Source organism: Ursus americanus, chromosome 2 (assembly GCF_024610735.1).
Source record: "Ursus americanus isolate L20-20 chromosome 2, mUrsAme1.1.p, whole genome shotgun sequence".
In the NCBI taxonomy this organism is placed as follows: Eukaryota; Metazoa; Chordata; class Mammalia; order Carnivora; family Ursidae; genus Ursus; species Ursus americanus.
The window spans coordinates 24,216,030-24,241,784 of record NC_142128.1 but is presented as its reverse complement, the minus strand read 5'-3'; the positions used below and the strand labels follow the sequence as shown (position 1 = coordinate 24,241,784).

At 42.1% G+C, this 25,755-nt stretch overlaps 1 protein-coding gene and 1 long non-coding RNA gene across 2 annotated transcripts in view; both read right to left on the bottom strand.

Moving 5' to 3' along the window:
* Positions 1-25,755, bottom strand: part of LOC148110514 (uncharacterized) — a 147,625-nt gene that overhangs the window by 30,969 nt on the left and 90,901 nt on the right. The gene's annotated exons all lie outside the window — the stretch shown is intronic.
* On the bottom strand, positions 20,505-25,138 carry LOC148110515 (uncharacterized). The gene is made up of 2 exons (XR_015727824.1): positions 22,590-25,138; positions 20,505-22,429 (listed from the first exon to the last, which is right to left on the bottom strand). It is a non-coding gene; the product is annotated as an uncharacterized LOC148110515 (long non-coding RNA).

Below are 25,755 nucleotides of genomic sequence, written 5' to 3'. Positions count from 1 at the left end.
GTGTCCTGGTTGTTGAATAGACAAAAGGAGTCACCCAGGGCCCCTGGAACCAGGAGGAGAATCTGGCCCGAGAGGCCTCTCTGCTGGGGCTTGGGGAGAATCATGGAAGGACAGCATTTAGCACTGGTTCATTCACAGAATAAAAGCACAACACAAGTCCCCTTGGATGCTGATATCCGTTTATTACCCCAGCCACATTCTGAGCGCTCACTCGGGGACTTGGAAGCAGGAGAGTAACTGACATTAATTTAAAAGAACAAAAATGCTGAAATGTGGTGCTCTTACAAATCAACGTCCAACACTCCCCCCCTCACACTCTCCATAGTGGGGAAACTGAGGCAGCCAGGGATTTGGCAAAGATGACACAGTGGTTTCTGAGGGTTTTGCTGATTACATCTGACTGAACTCCTTTTTCCAAAGGTCACTCCTTTTAATCTTGCCAGTGATGGTTTTGGGCGGTTCTGAGACAAATTCCACCTGGTCAAGGATAAAGCAAACTCATCCTGACTTAGTCCAGCTGTCATTTCCTACCAATGCCCCATGCACCTCCTCTGCCCCTGCACAGTCCCCTAGAAGGGGTGGCACCATGTGGTGGCCCCAGTAGGCTCCACCAAGCATGTCAGGGTGTCATCTGACCCTGGAAGTTAGATGCATCCCTGTGACGTGCTCTGGCCAGTGAGATGTGAGTGGGAGTGAGGGGTGCCACCTCAAACAGAACACTTGGGACAACTGAGTCTGGCATCCCCTCTGTCCATCTCATATAGCACCTGGCAGTTACCTACGGTGGGTCTGCTTTTATCCTGGTCCCAGGAAGACCATGTGGGTGTCTGGCAGGAGCAAGAAAGATACTTCCCTCGTTAGAAGCCGCTAAGACACAGGGCTACTAGTTACACACAGTAACATCTGGCCCATGCTAACTGGCAGGCACCCTCCGGTCTACTCTCTATGAGGCAGCACAGCCTAACATGCAAAGCATGAACTCTGTTGTCAGATACACATGGCTTTGAGCTCCAGATCTGCCCTTTTCTTCACTCCAACCTCAGGCAGTTTACTGTGAGTCTTTGAGCCTCCATTTCCACTCTGCAAAATAGACGGTTATACCATCTCAGGTTTGGAGGGGCTGAAATGAAACAGTAATACATGTAAAGCTTTGAGTCCAGTGCCTGGCACACATAGTAAATGTTCAATAAATATTAGCTGCATGCCTTTATGTTTCGAAGGTAGACATTCAGAAAGCACAGGAACGTATTATTACGAAAGAAGGACATGTTAAATTTTTGGCCCGTGTATCCTTTCAAACTTTGTTTTTCAACAAATAGCATAATATTTACATTCATTCACAGCCCTTTTCCTCTCAACAAGATACTGTGTTCTTTCCATGTTACAAATAACTACCTGCATCATGTTTTTAAGTTATATAATATTAAATACCATGAATAATTTAATCATTTCTCTATTGTTGGGCATTTTCATAGGTTGCAAATGGCATCAAAGACAAATGAAGTAGAATAAAGTCCATCATAATGTATTGCAGGCTAGAATAAATATTATTCTATTAACTCTTCTTTGTTATGTATCTATAAACATATTGGGTTGCGATTTAAAATGTATTCCTGGAGAGAATCCAAGATGGAGGAGGAACAGAAGACCTTAATTTCATACGGTTCCTGGAATTCAGCTAGATAGCTATCAAACCATTGGAACATCTGTGAACGCAACACAAGATGGAATAAAAGAATAGCTGCAACTCTCCAAATAGAACAAGTGACCACCTTCTCCAACGTAGGAGGTGTGAAGTGAATCTGAGGTGATATGCGGAAAGATAAACTGCAGGGGGAGGGAACCTCTGTTAGTTGGCTACAAGAAAGTGGTAGAGAAATGTAGCACAAAATCAGAGCTTTTAGAAGTCTGCTCCAGTGAGGGATGTCCCTGCCTGAAAGGTGCCCAGGTGGCAAAACAGGGCAGAATCCTAGGTGGGTTAGTGTGGTCTCGGGATCCCCGGGGTCACAGAAATAACAGGGGTGCCTGAGTGTGGCAGAGCTCGCAGGCATCGGAGCAGGGAGCCACCTGGAATCAGTGAGCCCAGGAGTGGGCTCTTAGCTCAGGGATGCCATATACCATGAACTGCAGAATGGTCAGGCAACCGCTCTCTGAGCAGGGGCCCAGCAAATGGCAGAACCAGCAGAATCCCCCATTCCTCCCCAGGGAGGAACAGCTCAGGGTGTGCACTGCAGGAGTCTGCAGGGTTTAGAGACACCAGTGGCATCCAGGCTTGAGATACAGATGCTCAGTCACAGGCTGGGTGAGCACAGAGAGCGGGCGGAGACCAGGGAGATAGGAATGATTGACTGCTTTTCCCTGAGGAAGCACTCAGGGGTGGATCCCCGAGTTCCCTGATCCGGGACTGGAGTTTGGGAGGCCCCCATTTTCATTCTCACATCCGCTAAAGCTGGGCAGAAACCCTTCAGGGAACAAAAGCCACATAGAGCAAACTAGACCAGATTACTTAGCCGGGACCCTGGCAAGGGCGCTACAATTCAGCCCTGACAAAAATACCTGAGAATCAAGGCAACAGGCCCCTCCCCAAGATCTCCAAGAATATCCATTCAAGACCGAGTATACCAATCATTGAGAACTGCAAAACTTCAGCACTAGGGGAATATAGTATATAGAATTCATGGTTGTTTCCCCAGGAATCTCGAGTCTTTCAATTTTAATTTTTTTTCTCTTTCATTTTTCAACCCATTTCTTATTTCATCAACTCTTTCTTAAAAATCTTTTTAAATTTTCATTTGTACAGTTACATTCTATCCTTTCACTGTATTTAATTTTGTTTTTGTAAATACTCAAGTTTTTTTCTTTACAATTTTGGGATGCAGTTTCCTCTAACAGACCAAAATACAACCAGAATCTAGTGTATGGTTCAGTTCTCTTCACCTGTCTGATCATATTCTCTTTTTTCCCCCTCTTCTTCTTCTTCTTCTTTTTTTTTTTGTTTATTCATTTTGTTTTCTTAAAGTCTCTTTAAATTTTCATCTTTACAGATACATTCTATCTTTTCAATCTGTTTAATTTTTGTATATATAAATATGCTTTTCTTTCTTTACAATTTTGAGATGTAGTTTCTTCTAACAAACTGACCAAAATACACTCAGGATATAGTGTTCTGTTCACCTATCAGTGTATATTCTTTTATTTTCCCTTTTTTTTCCTCTTTGGTTTTTGTCTTTTAATTTCCATTTGTACGGTTACATTCTATCTTTCCATTGTATTCAATTTTATTTTGGTACATATGTAAGTTTTTCTTTCTTTACGATTTTGGGATCTAGTTTTCTAACAAACAGACCAAAATACACACAGGATCCAGAGTATCGTTCGGTGTATATTTCTTTGGGGTCGTTGTTGCCGTTTTAGTATTTTGTTCTCTCACTCATCTATTCTTCACTGCACCAAATGACAAGATGGAAAAACTCACCTCAAAAAAGAGAACAAGAGGCAGTGCTGATTGCCAGGTCCCTAATCAGTATGGACGTAAGTCAGATGTTGGAAGTAGAGTTCAATAGAGATAACTAGCTGGGCTTGAAAAAAGCATAGAAGACACTACAGAATCCCTTTCTGGAGAAATAAAAGAACTAAAATCTAACCAACTCGAAATCAAAAAGGCTATTAATGAGATGCAATAAAAAATGGAGGTTCTAAGTGCTAGGATAAATGAGGCAGAAACAGTGACTTTACAGATAATACAATGGCACTAAATTCATATCGTTCAATAATTACTCTGAATGTAAACGGGCTAAATGTCCCAATCAAAAGACAAAGGGTATCAGATTGGAGAAAAAAGCAAGACCCGTCCATATGCTGTCTGCAAGAGACTCATTTCAGACCCAAAGACACCTCCAGATTCAAAGTGAGGGGGTGGAAAACCATTTATCATGCTAATGGACATCAAAAGAAAGCTGGGGTGGCAATCCTTATATCAGACAAATAGATTTCAAATCAAGGCTGTGATAAGGGATGAGGAAGGACACTATACCATAATTAAAGGGTCCATCCAACAAGATCTAACAATTGTAAATATTTATGCCCTGAACAGGGGAGCAGCCGATTATATAAGCCAATTAATAACAAAATCAAAGAAACACATGGACAATAATACAATAATAGTAGGGGAATTTAACACCCCACTCACTGCCATGTACAGATCATCTAAGCAGAAGATCAACAAGGAAACAAGGACATTGAATGACACACTGGACCAGACGGACTTCACAGATATATTCAGAACATTCCAAACTAAAGCAACAGAATACACATTCTTCTCATGTGCACATGGAACATTCTCCAGAAAAGATCACATACTGGGTCACAAATCATTTCTCTACTGGTACCAAAAGACTGGGATCATTCCCTGCATATTGTGGGACCACAATGCTTTGAAACTGGAACTCAATCACAAGAGGAAAGTTGGAAAGAATTCAAATACATGGAGGCTAAAGAGCATCGTGCTAAAGAATGAATGGGTTAACCAGGAAATTAAACAAGAATTTTAAAAATTCATGGAAACAAATGAAAATGAAAATACAACTATTGAAGACCTTTGAGAAGCAGCAAAGGCAGGCCTAAGAGGGAAGCATATAGCACTACAAGCCTTTCTCAAAGAACAAGAAAGGTCTCAAAATGCAGCCTACCCTGACACCTAAAGGCACTGAAGAAAGAACAGCAAATAAAGCCTAAACCCAGCAGGAGAAGAGAAATAATAAGGATTAAGGCAGAAATCAAGGAAATAGAAACCAAAAGAACAGTAGAACAGATCAATGAAAGAAGAAGCCGGTTCTTTTGAAAGAATTAGTAAGATTGATAAACCTCTGCCCAGACTTACCAAAAGAGAAAGGACCCAAATAAAGAAAATCATGAATGAAAGAGGAGAGCCACAATCAACACCAAAGAAATACAAACAATTATAAGAACATATTATGTGCAACTACATGCCAACAAATTAGGCAATCTGGAAGAAATGGAAGCATCCCTAGAGATGTCTGAACTACCAAAACTGAACTAAGAAGAAAAAGAAAACCTGAACAGACCCATAACCAGCAAGGAAATTGAAGCAATAATCACAAATCTCCCAACAAATAAGAGCACAGACCAGATGGCTTCCCAGGGGAATTCTACCAAACATTTAAAGAACTAAAGTCTTCTTCCAAGGTCTTTCTATGAGGCCAGCATTAGCTTGATCCCAAAACCGGATAAAGACCTCACCAAGAAGGAAAATTACATACCAATATCCCTGATGAACATGGACGCAAAAATTCTCACCAAAATACTAGCCAATACGATCCAGCAGTCCATTAAAAGGATTATTCACCATGACCAAGTGGGATTTATTCCTGGGCTGCAAGGGTGGCTCAACCAGCACAAACCAATCAATGGGGTACACAACATTAATAAAAGAAAGGACAAGAACCACATGACCCTCTCAATAGATACAAAAAAGCATTTGACAGGTACAGCATCCTTTCTTGATTAAAACTCTTCACAGTGTAGGGATAGACAAAACATACCTCAATATCATAAAAGCCACCTAGGAAAAGCCCATTCATTCTGCATGGGTAAAAACTGAGAGCTTGTCCCCTAAGGTCAGGAACATGGCAGGGACGTCCACTATCACCAATGCACAACATAGCGCTAGAAGCCCTAGCCTCAGCAATCATACAGCAAAAGGAAATAAATGGCATTGGCAAAGAAAAAGTCAAACTCACTCTTCACAAACGACATGATGCTGATACCCAAAAGACTCCACCCCCAAATTGCCAGAACTCATACTGGAACTCGGCAAAGTGGCACGTTTAAATCAAGCACAGAAATCAATTGCATTTCTATACACTAACAATGACACAGAAGAAAGAGAAATTAAGGAGTCGAAGCCATATACAATTGAACCCAAAACCATAAGATACCTAGGAATAACTTAAACGAAGAGGCAAAGGATCTATCCTCCGAAAACTACAGAACACTCATGAAAGAAATTGAGAAAGACACACACACACACACACACACACACACACACACACACGGGAAAACGTTCCATGATCATGGATTGGAAGAACATATATTATTAAAATGTTTATGCTACCTAGAGCAATCTCTACATTCAATGCAATCCCTATCAAATACCATCAACTTTTTTCACAGAGCTAGAAGAAATAATCCTAAAAATTGTATGGAACCAGAAAAGACCCCAAATAGCCAAAAGAATGTTGTAAAAGAAAACCAAAGCTGGTGGCATCACAATTCCGGACTTCAAGCTGTCTTATAAAGCTGTAGTCAACGAGACAGTATGGTACTGGCAGAAAAACAGACACATACATCAATGGAACAGAATAGAGAGCCCAGAAATGGACCCTCAGCAATATGGTCAACTAAACTTTGACAAAGCAGGAAAGAATATCCAATGGAAAAAAGATAGTCTTTTCAGCAAATGGTGTTGAGAAAATTGGACAGCCACAGGCAGAAAAGAAAGAAAGTGGACCATTTCCTTACACCATTCTAAAACTGGATAAAAGACCTAAATGTGAGATAGGAAACCATCAAAATCCTAGAGGAGGACACAGGCAGTAACCTCTGTGACCACGGCCACAGCAACTTCTTGCTAGACACATTTCCAAAGGCAAGGGATGCAAAGGCAAAAATGAACTATTGGGACTGCATCAAGATAAAAAGCTTTTGCACAGCAAACGAAACAGTTGACAAAACCAAAAGACAACCAACAGAATAGGAGAAGATATTTGCAAATGACATATCAGATAAAGGGCTAGTATCCACAATCTGTAAAAAACTTATCAAACTCAACACCCAAAGAACAAGTAATCCACTCAAGAAACGGGCAGAAGACATGAACAGACATTTCTCCAAAGAAGACATCCAAACGGCCAACAGACACATGAAAAAATGCTCCACATCACTTGGCATCAGGGAAATACAAATCAAAACCACAATGTGATACCACCTTACACCAGTCAGAATGGTTAAAATTAACAAGTCAGGACACGACAGATGTTGGCAAGGATGTGGAGAAAGGGGAGCTCTCTTCCACTGTTGGTGGGAATGCAAGCTGGTGCAGCCACTCTGGAAAACAGTACCGAGGTTCCACAAAAAATTGAAAATAGAGCTACCCTATGACTCAGCCATCGCACTACTGGGTATTTACCCCATAGATACAAATGTACTGATCTGAAGGGGCACCAGTGTTTATACCAGCAATGTCCACAAAGACTATCTATGAAAGGAGCCCAGATGTCCATCGACACATATTGAATGGATAAAGAAGACGTGATATATATAGATGGATAGATACATAGATAGATAGATAGCTAAGATGGAATATTATGCAGCCATCAAAAGTGAAATCTTGCCATTTACAGTGATGTGGATTGAAAGAGGGTATTATGCTGAGCAAAAAAAGTCAATCAGAGAAAGACAATTATCATATGATCTCACTAGTATTTGGAATTTAAGAAACAAAAGAGAGGATCATAGGGAGAGAGAGGAAAGAGGTTAAAAGAAGACAAAACTAGAGAGGGCAACAAACCATAAGAGACTCTTAATCATAGGAAGCTGACTGAGGTTTGCTGGAGGGGAGGGGGGGTGGAGGGATGGGGTAATTGGGTCATGGACATTGAGTAGGGCATGTGATGTAATGAGCACTGGATGTTAATATAAGACTGATGAATGACAGACCTGTAAGTCTGAAACCAATGATACCGTCTATGTTAATTAAATGAATTTAAATATATGTTTTTAAAAAAAGGAGAGGACAAAAATAAATAAAATCAAAAACGTAAGAGGTGAATTAACAACCAACATCACAAGAACACATAGGATCATAAGAGAACATTATGAACACTTATCTGCCAACAAATAAGACAACCTACAAGAAATTGATCAATTGCTAGAAACATATAAGCTTCTAAAATGGAATGAAGAACAGAAAATTGGAACAGACCAATTACTAGCAATGAAATTGAATCAGTAATCAAAAACCTCTGATCCAAAAGATGAGGACTGGATGGTTTCACAACTGAATTCCACCAAATAATTAAGGAACATTTAATACCTATTCTTCTCAAACTATTCTAAAATACAGAAGAGAAGGATAAGCTTCCAAATTCATTCTATGAGGCCAGCATGACCCTGATGCTCAAACCAGATAAACACACTACAAAATAAGGAAACTAAAGGCCAGTATCTCTGATGAAACTAGATGCAAAAATTCCCAACAAAATTTTAGCAAACTGAATCCAACAGGGCATTAAAAAACAAAAACCATTCCCCCCGGTCAAGTGGGATTTCTTCCAGGGATGCGAGGGTGGGTCAATATGCACAAATCAAGGCGACAGATCATAGTAACAAGAGACAGAAAAACAACTATATGATCATGTCAATAGATGAAGAAAAATCATTTAACGAGGACAACATCTATTCATTATTAAAATGCTCAACGAAGTAGGAATAGAGGAAACATACCTCAACAGAATAAAGGTCAGCTATGAAAAACCCATGGCTAACATCACCCTCAGTGCTGAAAAACTGAGAGCTTTCACTCTAGGTTCAGGAGCAAGACAAACATGTCCACTCTCACCACATTTACTCGACATATTACTGAGTCCTAGACACAGCGATCAGACAAGAAGAAATAAAAGGCACTCATATTGGTAATGAAAAAAACAAAATTTCCCCCTATCTGTAGATGACATGAGACTATGACATGAGACTATACAGAGAAAACCCTAAAGACTCTACCAAAAAAACTCCTAGAAGCAATCAATAAATTCAGTAAAGCTTCAGGATACAAAATTTATATATGTTGCATTTGTATATGCTCCTAATGAAGTTGTAGAAACCAAAATTAAGAAAACAGTCCTGTTGACAGTTGCACCATAAAGTTTAAAATACCTAGCAATCAACTGAACCAAGGAGGTGAAATGCCTGTACTCTGAAAGCTATCCAACACTGGCGAAAGAAACTGAAGATGACAGAAGCAAATCCATGAGCAAATTCCATGTTCATCAATTGGGAGAACCAATATTAAAATGTCCCTGCCACCTGAGGGAACCCACAGATTTAATGCAATCCCTATCAAAATACCAACAGCAGTTTTTCACTCAACCAGAATAAAGAATCTTAAAATTTGTACAGAACACAAAGACCCTGAATGACCAAAACAATCTTGAAAAAGAACAAAACTGGAGGTATCACAATTCCAGATTTCAAGACATACTATAACTCTGTAATAATCAAAACAATATGACCTGGCACAAAAATGAATACACAGACCAATGGAATAGGACAGTCCAGAAATAACCCCATCTTTATATGGTCAATTCATCCATGACAAAGGAGACCAGAATACACAATGGGGAAAAGACTTGTCTCTTCAACAAATGGTGCTGGAAAAACTGGACGCCCACCCACAAAACAATGAAACCAACCACTTCCTTACACCACCCACAAAAATAGACTCAAAATGGATTAAAGACCCACATGTGAGACCTGAAACCATAAAATTCCTAAAAGAATACATGCAGTAATTTTTTTGACATCAGCTATGGGAACAATTTTCTAAGCTAGGTCTCCTCTGGCAAGGGACACAAAAGCAAAATTAATTAACTGGGATTACAACAAAATATTAACTTTTGCTCAGTGAAGGAAGCTACCAACAAAACACAAAGGCAATATACTGAATGCGAGATGTTTGCAAATGATGTGTCTAATAAGAAGTTAATATCCAAAATACATATAGAACTTATACAATGCCACACCAAAAAAACCCCAAAGTATCCAATTAAAAATAAGCAGAGGACATGAATAGACATTTCTCTCTAAAGAAATACAGATGGTCAACAGACACCTGAAAAGATGCTTACTTTCACTAATCATGGGGGAAATTCAAATCAGAATAAGATATCATCTCACACACATCATAAGGGGTAGAAGAAAAAACACAAGAAATAACAAGTGTTGTTGAAGATTGGAGGAAAAGGTACCCTCATGCACTGCTGGTGGGAATGCAAACTGATACAGCCACTACGGAAAACAAGATGTGGGTTCCTCACAAAATTTCTAAATACCATACAATCCAGTAATTCCACAGTGGGCATTTACCCAAGGTAAATGAAAACACTAATTTGAGAAGAGAGATGCACCCCTACATTAACTGAGGCATTATTACCACAGCCAAGATACAGAGGCAACCCAAGTGTCCGTCCATACATTAGTGGATATAGAAGATGTAGTATATATTCAATAAAACATTACTCAGATATTAAAAAGAAGTTGAGATCTTGCCATTTGCAACAACATGGATGGATCTAGAAGATATAATGCTAAGCGAAAGAAGTCAGAGAGAGACAAATACCATGTGATTTCACTCATATCTGGAATTTAATAAACAAAGAAAAAAGATGAATCCAAACAGACTCTTAAATACAGAGAACAAACTGATGGTTGACAGAGGAGAGGTGGGTGGGGGGATGGGTGAAAAAGATGAAGGGGATTAAGAGGACACTGATGGTGATGAGCACAGAGTCATGTATACAGTGGTAGAATCATATTGCACACCTGACACTAATATAACACTTACTTATACATGAATAAAAAAAATTTAAAGAATAATGGCACAACAGATTTGTTGATTTCTTTATCTTGGAATGAAAATGTGACACATTTAGTTTCTGAAATCATTCATAAATTGGAAAAAAAAAATGGGGGTATTGTCCTATTATTGCCCCTATCCAGATATATAATTGAGTAACTATAGCAGGTCTGTGCAGTATAAGCCATTATTTCTTCCCCCCAAATGATTATGCCCCCTTGCATCTTATTCAGCAAATTACCTTAATTTCATACGCAAAAGGTCTCCATTTATGATTTCAAATGTGCAAACCTTAAAATTGCACACATAGGATATATACCTCTTTTCAAATTAAATGAAATGGGCGGGAGTCTTATGTCTAAAATATACCTATATTTACTACATAGTTAAAATATCAAATGAAATACACTATGATGAAATGACATCACACTGATACAGATACATTCCTTTTTTATATGACTAGTCAATGTGGGAAGATATTTTCACCTGTGTGGAAAAAGTTAGTAATAACCTACAACAACAAATCCTGAAGTTATACAAAGCTGCATTCTCCTTAGAAGGCCTATCTTCTTGTCTTACAAGTCACAGGAAGGAGGCATGACAGTATGTGTTATGAATGTACAACTTAGGAAGATACAGGGGTGCCTGGGTGGCTCAGTCAGTTAAGCATCTGCTTTTGGCTCCGTTCATGCTCTCAGGGTCCTGGATGGAGTCCTGCATTGGGCTCCCAGCTCAATGGGGACTCTGTTTCTCCCTCTGCCTCTCCCTCCTGCTCACACTCTCTCTCCCTAAGGAATAAACGAAATCTTAAAAAAAAACAAACAGGAAGATATATGAATATATGTGAATTAGAAAATAAACAAAAGAGAAAAGTGAATAAATTGGAAATGTATGAATTGGTGGATGCAAGCACCATTTTTGGGTGTTATATGCAACTAATGAATCATCGAGCTTTACATCTAAAAACCAGGGATGTACTGTATGGTGACTAACATAATAAAAAAATATTATCATAGGGGCGCCAGGGTGGCTCAGTCATTGCGCATCTGCCTTCGGCTCAGGGCATGATCCCGGCGTTATGGGATCGAGCCCCACATCAGGCTCCTCCGCTATGAGCCTGCTTCTTCCTCTCCCACTCGCCCTGCTTGTGTTCCCTCTCTCGCTGGCTGTCTCTCTCTCTGTCAAATGAATAAATAAAATCTTTTAAAAAAATAGTATAATAAAATAATAAAATAAAAATTAAAAATTAAAAAAATAACATGTTTTTTCTTCCAAAACAGATTCAAAAACTCTGCTTAGTACAATCTTCTCCATATTTAGAAGTGTTCCTGATAATTTTTTTTTTAAGATTTATTTTCTTTGAGACAGAAAGCAAAAGCCAGTGGACAGGTAGAAGGAGGGGGAGGAGAGAGAGACAGAGAGAGAGAGAGAGAGAGAGCGCGGACCTGCAGATTCCATGCTGAGTGGGGGAGCCCAACCCAGGGCTCAATCCCAGGACCCTAAGATCAAGACCTGAGCTGAAATCAAGTCAGACACTTAACTCACTGACACCCAGGTGCCTCTGACCTGGGGTTTTGAGGCCAAGTTTTCTCCTAGATTTCAAGCTTCATACCCTGTGTCTGAGCTCTCCAAGCTTTACCTGGGATCTATTGATGGTCTTTTTTTTTTTTAATCACCCCTGAGTGTACTTGTTTGGCCTTCAGGTCTGATTCAGATTCTTCCTGAAGGATCTGTGCAGTCTTTAGTCTAATTCCTGTTTGGAATGGGACTGCTCCTAATGGAACTGGGCTAGCCCTCAATCTGAGTCCTTTTAAAAGCAGACCCTTCCAGTGGGAACTCTGTCAGTTGCAATTGTGTAGGCTTTGGTCCTATTCCCCTTTGCAACTGCACTCTTCCCTTTGGGACTGTGCCTGTTGGAACTGCACTAGCCTTCAGTCTCTGGTCTGTTTGGGACTGAACTGTTCTCTCTGAAACTGGGCTGGCCTTTGGTGTGATTCCTTCTGGAAACAGGATGGCCTTGAAATTCTTTTATAGGAAATGGGATCCCAGTCATCAAAATGCTTTAGGGCATTTCACCCATGGGGACACTGGATGGTTTTATGTTTAAAAATAGTCTTTAAATTTGTATGGAACCAGAAAAGGCCCCAAATCTCCAAGGAACTGCTGAAAAGGAAAAACAAATTGGGGGCATCACAATACCGGATTTCGAGCGGTACTACAAAGCTGTGAATTCAAAGACAGCATGGTACTGGCACAAAAACAGACACATAGACCAATGGAACAGAATAGAGAACCCAGAAATGGACCCTCGGCTCTTTGGGCAACTAATCTTTGATAAAGCAGGAAAAAACATCCGGTGGAAAAAAGACAGTCTCTTCAATAAATGGTGCTGGGAAAATTGGACAGCTACATACAAAAGAATGAAACTTGACCAATCTCTCACACCATACACAAACATAAACTCCAAGTGGATGAAAGACCTTGATGTGAGACAGGAATCCATCAGAATTCTAGAGGAGAACATAGGCAGCAGCCTCTATGACATCGGCCAAAGCAAACTTTTTCATGACACATCTCCAAAGGCAGGAGAAACAAAAGATAAAATGAACTTATGGGACTTCATCAAGATAAAAAGCTTCGGCACAGCCAAGGAAACAGTCAAAAAAATCTAAGAGGCAGCCCACGGAATGGGAGAAGATATCTGCAAATGATGCTACAGATAAAAGACTGGTATCCAAGATCTACAAAGAACTTCTCAAACTCAATACACGAGAAACAAATAAATAAAAAAATGGGCAGAAGATACGAACAGACACTTTTCCAATGATGACATACAAATGGCTAACAGACACACGAAAAAATGTTCAAAATCCTTAGCCATCAGGGAAATTCAAATCAAAACCACACTGAGATACCACCTTACGCCAGTTAGAATGGCAAAAATAGACAAGGCAAGAAACAACAATTGTTGGAGAGGATGTGGAGAAAGGGGATCCCTCCTACATTGTTGGTGGGAATGCAAGTTGGTACAGCCACTCCCGAAAACAGTGTGGAGGTCCCTTAAAAAGTTCAAAATTGAGCTACCCTATGATCCAGCCATTGCACTGCTGGGTGTTTACCACAAAGATACAGATGTAGTGAAGAGAAGGGCCATATGCACCCCAATGTTCATAGCAGCATTGTCCACAATAGCTAAATCGTGGAAGGAGCCGAGATGCCCTTCAACAGATGACTGGATTAAGAAGTTGTGGTCCATATATACAATGGAATATTACTCCGCTATCAGAAAGAATGATTTCTCAACATTTGCTGCAACATGGACGGCACTGGAGCAGATAATGCTAAGTGAAATAAGTCAAGCAGAGAAAGACAATTATCATATGATTTCTCTCATCTGTGGAACATAAGAACTAGGATGATCGCTAGGGGAAGAAAGGGATAAAGAAAGGGGGGTAATCACAAGGGGGAATGAAACATGAGAGACTATGGACTATGAGAAACAAACTGAGGGCCTCACAGGGGAGGGTGGTGGGGGAATGGGATAGACCGGTGATGGGTAGTAAGGAGGGCACATATTGCATGTTGCACTGGGGGTTATAAGCAACTAACGAATCATCGAACTTTACATCGGAAACCGGGGATGTACTTATGGTGACTAACATAATATAATAAAAAATCATTAAAAAAAATAAAAAATAAATAAAACAAAATAAAATAAAATAAGGGGGCAATATGAGAAAAAAAAAAACAAATTATGGTCCCTCTGGAGGCATATTTTTAAATAAATGGACTGACCTAACCTGAAATAATTGACAACTTCAATGGCCATGATGAGGAACTTTTGATCATCCCAACCTTAATTTTCTCACACCTGAATGGACTGCCATGGTTCTAAAATTGACAAAACAGGATACCGATTACAATAGGTATTTGGAAGCTGCCAAATGCTAACAAGAATCGAAAATTGCATCTCTCCAAATACAATTTGTAAACTAAATGAGGGGGCGACGGGGTGGCTCAGTCAAGTGAGAGTCTGCCTTCTGCTCAGGTCTTCATCCCAGGGTCCTGAGCTGAGTTCCCCATCAGTCTCCCTGCTCAGTGGGGAGCCTGCTTCTCCCTCTCCCTCTGCCTGCCACTCTCCCTGCCTGTGCTCTGTCTCTGTCAAATAAATAATTTTAAAAAATTAAATAAATGATGCAAGCATACAATTAAAGAGACAAAACAGGGCTTCTGAGTCCTCTTCTTCTCCTCCCCCACTTTCTTTGTCTAAGGAGGGGAGGCAACCACATTGTGCTCAGGCCACACCTCAGGCCCCACCTCCAGCACCATCTCCCTCTGTTATCTCTGCACCCTCTCATCTCCTCTGCTCCCACACTCTTATCTGATGTGGGAAACAAAGACAGAAGAAAAATTGTTAAATTTCCTTACTTCCTAGAGCCCAAGTCCTTGAAACAGGCAGAGTGACATTCCTCTAGGGACTCAACTGCCTTGATGTTAATACTTTGCTAAGGCCTCTCTCCCTCTTTTCCTTTTACCAAACCTTCCTTTTCCTCTGAAGCTCTCTCTGCTTCCTCCTCTCCTAAACCTCTTGAAACCTGCCCCTTTGAAGTTAAATCTCCTGAGGATCTAAATAGATCCCACATTTCCAACTTTTTTTTTTAAAGATTTTATTTATTTATTTGACAGAGATAGAGACAGCCAGCGAGAGAGGGAACACAAGCAGGGGGAGTGGGAGAGGAAGAAGCAGACTCATAGCGGAGGAGCCTGATGTGGGGCTCGATCCCATAACACCGGGATCACGCCCCGAGCCGAAGGCAGTTGCTTAACCACTGTGCCACCCAGGCGCCCCCCAACTTTTTTTTTTTTTTTGACTACAGTTGACACACAATATTACATTAGTTTCAGGTGTACAACTTAGTGATTCTATAACTTTATACATTAGGCTATATTCACTATGAGTATAGCTACCATCTATCCCATTACATCACTACGAACCATCATTAACTGTATTCCTTATGCTCTGCTTTTTATTCCCATGACTTACTCATTTCATTACTGGAGGCCTATATCTCCCTCTCCCCTTCACCCATTTTGCCCACCACATGATAGTGAGTGTGCTGTGGGCTCTCCTTTGTTACAATATGTAGATGATTGGCATCTCTGCTCCCCTCCTCACACCTCTTCACAGGAAGACAGCATCCACCTGGGAAAACTTTTGGCCTTAAAAGGGTCATGCAGTCTCCAAAGAAAAACTGCAGTTTGCTCAAACTCAGCTTAGGTATTTAGGTCACCTGATCTCAGAACAAGGACAGTACCTGGATCCAGGTAGACTCAAGGCATCCTCAATTTCCCACAACCTAAAACTAAGCACCAATGACCAGGCTTTCCTGGACTGGCCGGCTACAGTCAACAGTGGATTCCAAACTTCTCTTTTAAGGCTCAGCTGCTATACATTTTACTAAAACATGAGAAACCTAACACAATTATTCAGAAAGAGGGGGATGACACCGCTTTGAAACTTTAAACAAAAGTCTACCATTAGCCCCTGCCCTTGGAACTCCTAATGACCAACTTCCCTTTTTCATCTCTCTGATACGGAAGGGAATGTCCTTGCAGTGCTCACCCCAAAACACAAGGACCACCATCATCCCACAAGGTATAAGAGTCAATAGGTAGATGCTATGGCTGGGGGATACCCGCCTGCCTCAGAGCCATTCCTGCCACTGCCCTCTGGGATAAGGCCACTGAAGAATTCATCACACCATCCCCTTTAACCATCGCTGCACCCCATGTAGTAGAAGCCCTTCTGAACTCTCCTCACACTCAACATTTTCCAGACAGTCACCTCACCTCCTATGAAATCCTCCTGGTACCACTCCTCACATAACTCTTTCTGGTTCCAAAAGCCTCAACCCAGCCACCCTTCTCCCCTCCTTCACAGATGAAACCCCCCCACAGCCACTTCACACCGACAGGTCACCTGTTGACTCCCTGTGACAATTTTCAGCAAACTGCTCTAACCAAAGCACACTTTTCATGCTTTCCTGATGGTTCTTACTTAGAGGAGGAAAATGATAAATATCTCGCCAGCTAAGCTACCACAACTCCCTTTGAGGACACTGAGGCAGCACCTTTCCCTCTGGCTACTTCAGCCCAGCAGGATGAGTTCTGTGTCCTTAAGGCAGCTTCTATTGTAGCCGAGGGCAGCACTGCAAACATGTAAGGTGATACTCGGTATATGCTTTGGATAGCTAGCTCATGGTTTTGGAATATTATGGAAGAAACGAGGTTTCCTTCCTTACAATGGGGATGAGATTAAAAATGGCTGCTAGGTCTAAAATTCATCAGATGCCATGCTTTTGCCTGCAGATCTAGCTATTATTAAGGTCCCAGGGATATTCTGCACTTGACTTTCTGGAGGCCAAAGGAAACCACCTGGCTTATAGTTCTGCCCAAAAAAAGCTGCTCAAAAGGACACCGAGAGCCAGACCTCTGTCATGTTCTGAAGGGATGTCCTACCAACTGACAATTGGGAAAAATTGAGCAGACATGGCCAACAACAGGGCCCAGACAAGGAGAAACAATGTTGGGAATCTGATGACTAGTTGATAAAAAGAGAGAATTCTGGTTTGGATCAAATAACAATATGGCCATCTCCAAAATTCTAAAATTCCCACTCCTGACAACTGTACAAATATTAAACCATTGGTCTACTGACAAACTGATAGGGTTGATGAACCAGTATTGGTGGGGAAATGCTAAGAAGACTGCAGAAAGTGCCAACCTTGCTTGTCCCACTTGTCCAAAATACGATCCTGGAAAACAAATCCATACCTCCCCTGGGCATTTTAGACTGCTCAATGAACCATTTGAGATTTGGCAACTGGATTTCATGCAACTTTCTCATCTCATGGAAATAAGTTTGTGTTAGTCAATGTGCCTATGTTATCTCACTGGACCAAAGCTTTCCCTTGTAGAAAGGCCAATGACTCTTCTGTGGCTAAAATCCTGTTAGAAAAAATTCTCTCTCCGGGAAAAGCTCTCTTGAACACCACAATGACCAGAAAATCCATTCTACCGTGCAGGCATTTCACTGAGTTTGTGATCTTTGGCCGGTTTTACAATACTTTCATTGTACATTACTATCCCCTAACCTCACAACTGGTCCAACACCATAATGGCAACACTGGGGACCCAATTGGCAAAATCTGCAGAGACTTTCCAATGACCTGGGCCAAAGGCATTGCCAATACTTCTTCTAAATCTCAAGGCCATCCCCTTTGGAGCTCTGACTCCCAACCTTGGAGATAGTCACTGGATATCCATGCATTTGACCTCTGCCCCCTTTTGACCTGGAGTTGAGAAAAGGGGATATATTTCAATAATGCAAAGATCTAGTTGCTTCTATCAAAATGAACATTGTTGTAGCAGAGCAATCTTTTCAGTGTCCACTCCCAGGGGATAATTATCTTGACCATCACACCCTGCAAGCTGGGGATTCTTTCTCTTGGGAAAGACACTTCCACAGAGATTCTCTTCAACCTCCCTTGAGAGGACCTTATCGGATACTGCTAACCAAACCTTGTGCTGCCAAATCCCAGGGAATGGGCTCTTGGGTCCACGGGACACATTTAAAGAAGGCACCAGACCCTGACTGGACCTGGACACCATCTGGTCACGAGAACATAAATACTTCCCAAATTGAAAGAGAAAACATCTGGGGAGACAGCTTTCCCCCACATGTCCGGACCAGGCCTGCATTCCTTTTCTCACTGTTGCTCCTCCTACCTCTTTTGTGCAAAGAACATGCCTTTTTCTGCATTTCCCAGTCTCTTGCAAAAGGAGGAAACCTCTTTGGAGTATGACCTTTCCAGAAATAGCCTCATTTTTATCTTGTGAGCATTTCTAGAGTTTTAGAAGTTTCAGAATTCAAAAGTCTTTCTTTTACCTAAACTATTAACTGCACCCTGATTCCTTTTGTTTGTTTTTGTTTTGTTTTTGTTTGGTTTCTTTAAAGAAACAGAATTTTTAATTTATTAACAACATTAAAGACAAATGAAAAAAAAAAACATGCCGTGTTTATAGACAGAGAAATTCAAAATCATAAAAAAAGTCAATACTTTTCCAATTGCCTTGTATATTTTATGCAGCAGCAATTAATATCCCAATATGAGTTTGCAAGAAATATGACAGGCTAATTCTAAACTTGATATGGAAGAGCAAAGACCCATAGACAGCCAAGATGCTTCTGAAGAAAAAGGAAAGGGGAGGGCGCCTGGGTGGCCTCATTCGGTTAAGCATCTGCCTTCGGCTCAGGTCATGATCCCAGGTCCTGGGATCCAGTCCCACATCGGGTTCCCTGCTCGGCGGGAGTCTGCTTCTCCCTCTGCACCCCCTCCCATGTGCACAAAAATAAGTAAATAAAATCTTTAGGGGGGAAAAAAAGGAATAAGGAAAGGAGAACTGCCCCACCAGATATCAAGAATTATTATGAAGCTATAAGATTTAGGATAGGGTGTTATTCATGCTGGGAGACTAATGACTACCACTAGTGCACCCAGACCAGAATCACAAATGTATGAGAACTTCATCCATGACACAGGGGGCACTACAGATCACTGGGGAATGGTGTATGAAATACATGATGTCAGGACAACTGGTCATCCACATGGTAGATCTCTATCTCCTGCCATACACAAAATCTAATTTCCAATGGATTTACCGACTTCAAAATGAAAGATAAAACTGGTTAAACTTGCAGAAGAATATATAGAAAGATATCTTTATGATCCCAGGATAAGAAAATACTTCTTCACCAAGGCAAAAAAGCATTCTTCAGAAAGAAAATTGGTAAGCATGACAACGTTAAAATTAAGAATTTTTGCTGGGATGCCTGGGTGTCTCAGTCGTTGAGCGTCTGCCTTCAGCTCAGGGTGTGATCCCAGAGTCCTGGGATGCAGCCCCACATCCAGCCCTGCATCAGGCTCCCTGCTCTGCTGGGAGCCTGCCTCTTCCTCTCCCTCTCCGTCTGCTTGTGTTCCCTCTCTCACGGGCTCTCTCTTTCTCTCTCTGTCAAATAAATAAATAAAATCTTAAAAAAAAAAGGAAAAGAACTTTTGCTAACAAAAAGATACCTTAGAGAAAAATTAAATTAGAAACCAGAAAAAGATACAGGCGTCCCAGGAAACAAGAATATTTGAATGAAATCTTTGAATTATACTTTATCATTCAAACTCCAGCTAACTTTTATATGAAAATCAGGAACCAAACAGATTCTGAAATCTAGGTAGTCTTCATTATTTTAACTCAGCTATCTGAATTCAAAAACTGATAACAAAGAATGTTCATAACACGCACAACCAACCACAGATCAATATCCAGAATATTTGAAAAGCTAATTCCTACATAACAAAAAGAGAAAAGCAAATAGCCCAATGGCAAAACTAGAATTTTATGGAAGAAAAAAATCCTAGTGGTGAATAAAAACATGAAAAATGTTCAACCTCAATAATAATCATAAAAATTCACCTTAAGGCCACAAAGAGTAACCCTTTTACATTCATCAGGTTGGCAAAAAATTAAGCTTGGCAAGACCAGTTATTGGTGAAGATAGGAATTCTATGCAGTACTGGGACAAGTACAATTGGTACAACTATTTTGAAAGATACTCTGCATTATCTTGCAAAACTCTACACGTTCATTCTTACAAACCAGAAATTCCAATACTAGAAAATGTATATGCCCTATTGAAAATCTTGAACCTACACACCAGGAAACGTGTGAGAATGTCCGTTGCAGCATTGTTCAGAATAACAAAAAACTGGAAACAATTATTCACCAAAAGCAGAATAAATAAATGGTGCTATACTTATATAATTACATAGTTTGAACATCCGGATTCTAATCCAAATGCATGGTTTCTGAATTTATAACATAACAGACCATTACTGATAACACATGGAGTTTTAAACAGCTCTTTTGAGATAACAATACTGTTTTGAAATGTCCCGGAAGTATTCCTATTCTTGCAACAAGTTCTCTAATGCTTCATGTTCCCCAGTGTATCTGTATTCCCAGATGTACTCAGTGATTTCATTTAGTGCATTCTCGCAGTATTTCACTATTTTGCTCCCAGACACTTGAGGAAGACACTTCCAGGAGGCACACGTGACTCCGGGTTTGCCTTCATAGGGAGAAACCTGTCTTCCTTCAGGTAAACAACTGCCAATAAATATTTTCAGTTGGCTCCTTTCAAACCTAGGGTCCTGGGTTAGAACCAACACATGGTTTGGAATTGTCATCTTGCTTTTGATTCTGTACTTGCTGTCTGTCAATCCTTTGTAGAAACAGTGTCCCCAGTGAGGTGATGCTGGCTCACTGGTCTCAATCTCGAGCAGATACAGACTTCACACAGGAAGTACATGAGAGTTTCTCCCTTCTAACCTTCCCAGTTCTTCAAGTGTCACTTGAGTAGTTTACAACTGTGATGCACATTTCCTCCAACATGAGACACGCCACCAGAAAAAGACCTTGCTGGCACTGAAACACAAAACCACTAAATACAAAGAACTTGACTGCTGATCAGAAATTCTTCCAGGGACACCTGGGTGGCTCAGTCGGTTAAGCATCTGCCTTTGGCTCATGATCCAGTGAGTCATGATTCCAGTATCCTAGGACTGAGTCCCACACTGGGCTCCTTGCCCAGCGGGGAGCCTCTTTCTCCCTCTGCCTGATTCTCTCTCTCTCTCTCTCTCTCTCTCATACACACACGCATAAATAAAATCTTTAAAAAAAATTCTTCCATGGAAACTTTTTTAAAGTTTTTTAAATTACAATTACCTCACAGTTATATTCATTTCAGGTGTGCAATCTAGTGATTCAACACTTGTAGGCAACACCTGGTGCTCATCACAAATGCATGACTTAATCCCTATCACCTACTGAACCCATCCCCCCAATCATCTCCCCTCTGATTACCAACAGGTTGTTCTCTATAGTAAAAAGGCTGTTTTCTTGGTTTGCCTCTTTTTTCTTCTCGCTGCTCATTTGTTTTATTTCATAAATTCCACAAATGACTAAAATCATATAGTATCTGTCTTTGACGGACTTATTTTGCTCCTCAAGGCAAATCTTGATCAGAACGGGGAAATGTGAAAAGTCGTAACGGGAAATGCCACAAAACAGTCAGGAGGTTTTGGCAGGGGGAGCTCGGACACACTATCACTCTGAATAAACTGGGGACCCAACAGGAAGACATGGACTTGACCTCGCACGTGAATACTCCACTATTCCAGCTACAGGAACTCTATTCTCCTCTCTCCATCCCCTCCCCCCAACCCCCACCTCCCAACAGGACTCAACCATGAGAAGCCACAATGATTTGAACTACCAGATGCCTCCAATGGACTTTTGGTTCCTAACAGCCTTCTAAACTGCCCCCTTTTCGCCTGAAAACAGTGAGCCTCTCTGATGCTCCCCAATGTGCCTAAGGGTTAGTCACTGCTTCTTTGTCCTACATTCTATTCTTCTTCCTTCCCAAACAAAACCAACTTCGGCTGATAAATCCCTCAGAGTTTCTACCTTTAAGGTTACAAAATGGAGGGCAGTTTGTGTTTCTACCTGGGTCTCAGGTTCCAGCAGAATTAGGGAAGTGGGACCCCAGCTCATTCTTTTAGGAAGTCCTGAGAGTCAGCAGTTAGTGCATTCAAGTCCCCACTGAAAGCGGCTCCCGTTCCTCTGAGTTTGGCTCAGGATTTCTCCCCAGAAACAAGCCTGCATCTGTAACAAGCCAACCACAGCATCTCTGATGTGGTGTCGCGGGACCCCTCAAGCCACGGATCCCTGAGTAAAACAGGTCTGTTCAAATACCCGCAGGGAAAATGAGGACTGAACCAGGGGAACAGCCCTCAAAATGCAAGCGACTGTGCTGCTCACTTACCAGCATGTCCTGGGAAGCCGCCCAGAGCCGCCCCCTCAGCACTCAGCCAACAAGGCAGCTTCTTCCTCTACCTCGGGAGGCGACAAGTTGCTGCAAAGGCCCCAGGGTCTTCCCAGGGTGGGGGCCGAACCTACTGAAACCGCAGCTTTGGCGATCTATCCCCTGCAGCCAGAGAGGGGCCAGATTCTTGGGAGGCTTCTGGAGCCCTTCCTGCTCTGAGGCGCCTTGGGTCAGAAAAGGCCATTGGCGCGCCCTCTGCTGGCCGTGGCTGCGCACGCAGAGAAACCGCCCCCTTCCTGTTGGAGGTGCGCGCGCGCCCTCTGCTGGCCTTCCTGGTATTCCCTGCAATGCTCAAAGTCATGACCCCTCAGATGGAGGGACTGAATGTGCTCTGGTCTATCCAAGCCATCTCTCTCCATGACAGATCGTGAGGCTCGGCCCCACAACGCCATGAAAAGGAGGGGTGCCCATCTTCCCAAGTGAAATGGCCTCTGCACAGCTCTGCCCCAGAGAGGTCGGAGCTTTGGGCTCAGGGAAATCTGACGTCCTGGATTCCCGCCTTCTCCGGTCCCAATGCTCAGAGCACCTACCTAGACCTCCTCCCCCCTGGTCCATGGTCCACCTCCACACACCTAGACCAGCAACTGCTTTTCATCCTTCCAACTCCTCTTTGTCTCTGCTTTTCTCTACCCCCTCTCCCTCTCTTGGTTCCTCTCACTTTCCAGGACTTGCCCAATCCCCCCAACACCCACTCAGTGTCCCTCTCCCTGACAGTCTCTTTCTCTATCTCTCCACAGGCCCTCAGACCTTCTGCTCTGTTCAGTCCTGTCCAGGACCACCACAGGGGACCACCTCTCCTGTCTCCCCCTCTCTCCTGCCATCATTCGGCCCAGTCCCTGCGCACAGGGCATGACAATCCCATTTATGGAGGAAGCTCAGGCTGACCTGAGGCGGGTAACTGCCTCTCCAGGGCAGAATGTGGACAGACAGACCTTGACACCTTGGCCCAGCCATGACCCCAATGCTTCTGGAGGATGGCTGCTTCAACAACCTGGGAAGAAGGAGGGCTTTGCATGATCCAGGAGCTCTGGTGCAGAATGGACTGGAGTAAAGGACCTAAGAAGCAACAGACACATACACCCAACTCCTCCTGCGTGGTGAGGGAGGAATGGGTCTCCTGTCACTGGCCTCTTCCCTGCCCATCCCTCAACATGGAAACTGTGGGGGATTATGGGGCATCAGGGGTCTTACCAAGAAAACTGCCACCATCAGCGCCCCTCAGAGCCCACCCGCTGTTGTGAGGCAGCTGGTGAAGTGAAACCAGCGCACAAAACCTGGATTAATGCAGGGCCTCCTCACAGGTCTCCCGGGGCCACTACTGACCATTCATTCCTCACAATCACAACTGACCACTGCCTGGGGACAGACACCTGTCCTGCTGATCACCACACACCCCTGAAACTAGCAGACACCATGTACTCAAGGGTATCTATCACCAGAGTTAATACAACCACCAACAGATCTAAATACAGGGTATGTCCACCTGCCCAGAAGGACTGCTTGGGCCCCTTGCAGTAAAGATGCCACAAAGGGTAATCTTGCTACTATCCTCCATCACCACCACTGCTGCCAGTTTGTTTCTGTGTGTACAGGATTCACACTGTGCTCTTGGAGGGGAGTGACTATAGGTCCTCGTGAAGGCAGACGTTGACACACAGACAGAACCGTGAAAGGTTTATTGGGGGGATACGAGGAGAGACAGAGCACAGGGGACAGGATGGGCAGGGAAGGCATTCAGACCATTAGGCTCATCTGACACCTTTACAACATATATACTCTGCACAGCCTGGTTGTTACCGCTCAGGGAGATCTTCAAATTTCAAACTGACTGTCCTGTAAGTCAAACAGATTTTGGATTATTTCAATGGGATCTTATGTTCTGCCATATGCAATTTGCCTCCTATAGTATATCTGAGGCCTTGGATGAACACCTGAGTGTGTGGCTGCCTCTGTGAGTCCATATGTAATAGAAAATAATTGTCTTCACATCTCAGACATCAATGTCTGAATGTACCCATTCTCAAAAGTATCTTTTATTTCCTTCTTGGCTAGGACCTGAAATTTAATAGAAAAAAAGGAGGTCATGGCTTTGTCATTGAAATGAGGATCCTCGCTCTCTGGGCTGAGATGTTCTACTCCAAGTGCAATTTCAAGGTCTTAAATGAACACCTTTTGATGATCATCTGCATGGAGCTATTTTTTTAAACAGTGAGTAGGGTGAGTGGCCAAAATCCCAGATATTTGGCACATTTTTTTTTGAAACAGAGAGAAAAAAACAAAGACAGAGAAAGGATAAACTTGTGAGCGAACAGGGAAGGGGGAAAAGGAGAGGGAGAGAGAGAAACCCTAAGGGTCTCCACACTCAGCGTCAAACCCGACTTGGGGCTCAATCTCAGGCCAATAGTACCTTGATCCCCAAACCAGGCAAAGACCCCTTCAAAAAGGAGAATTACAGACCAATTTCCCTAATGAATATGTATGCCAACATCTTCAATAAGATCCTGGCTAATAGAATCCAACTGTACATTAAAAGGATTATCCACCATGACGAAGTGGGATTCATACCTGGGATGCAGCGTGGTTTAACATTTGCAAATCGATCAGCGTGATATATCATATCAACAAGAAAAGACTCAGGAACAATATGAGCCTCTCAATTGATGCAGAGAAAGCATTTAACAAAATACAGCATCCTTTCCTGATTAAAACCCTTCAGACTGTAGGAATAGAGGGTACATTTCTCAATCTCATAAAAGCCATCTATGAAAAGCCTACAGCAAATATTATTCTCAATGGGGAAAAGCTGGAAGCCTTTCCCTGAAGATGAGGAACACGACAAGGATGCCCACTCTCGCCACTATTATTCAACATAGTACTAGAAGTCCTTGCAACAGCAATCAGACAACAAAAAGGGATAAAAGGTATCCAAATCGGCAAAGAAGAAGTCAAACTGTCTCTCTTCGCAGATGACATGATACTCTATATGGAAAACCCAAAAGAATGCACTCCCAAACTATTAGAAGTTATAGAGCCATTCAGTAACGTGGCGGGATACAAAATCAATGCTCAGAAATCAGTTGCATTTCTATACACAAATACTGAGACT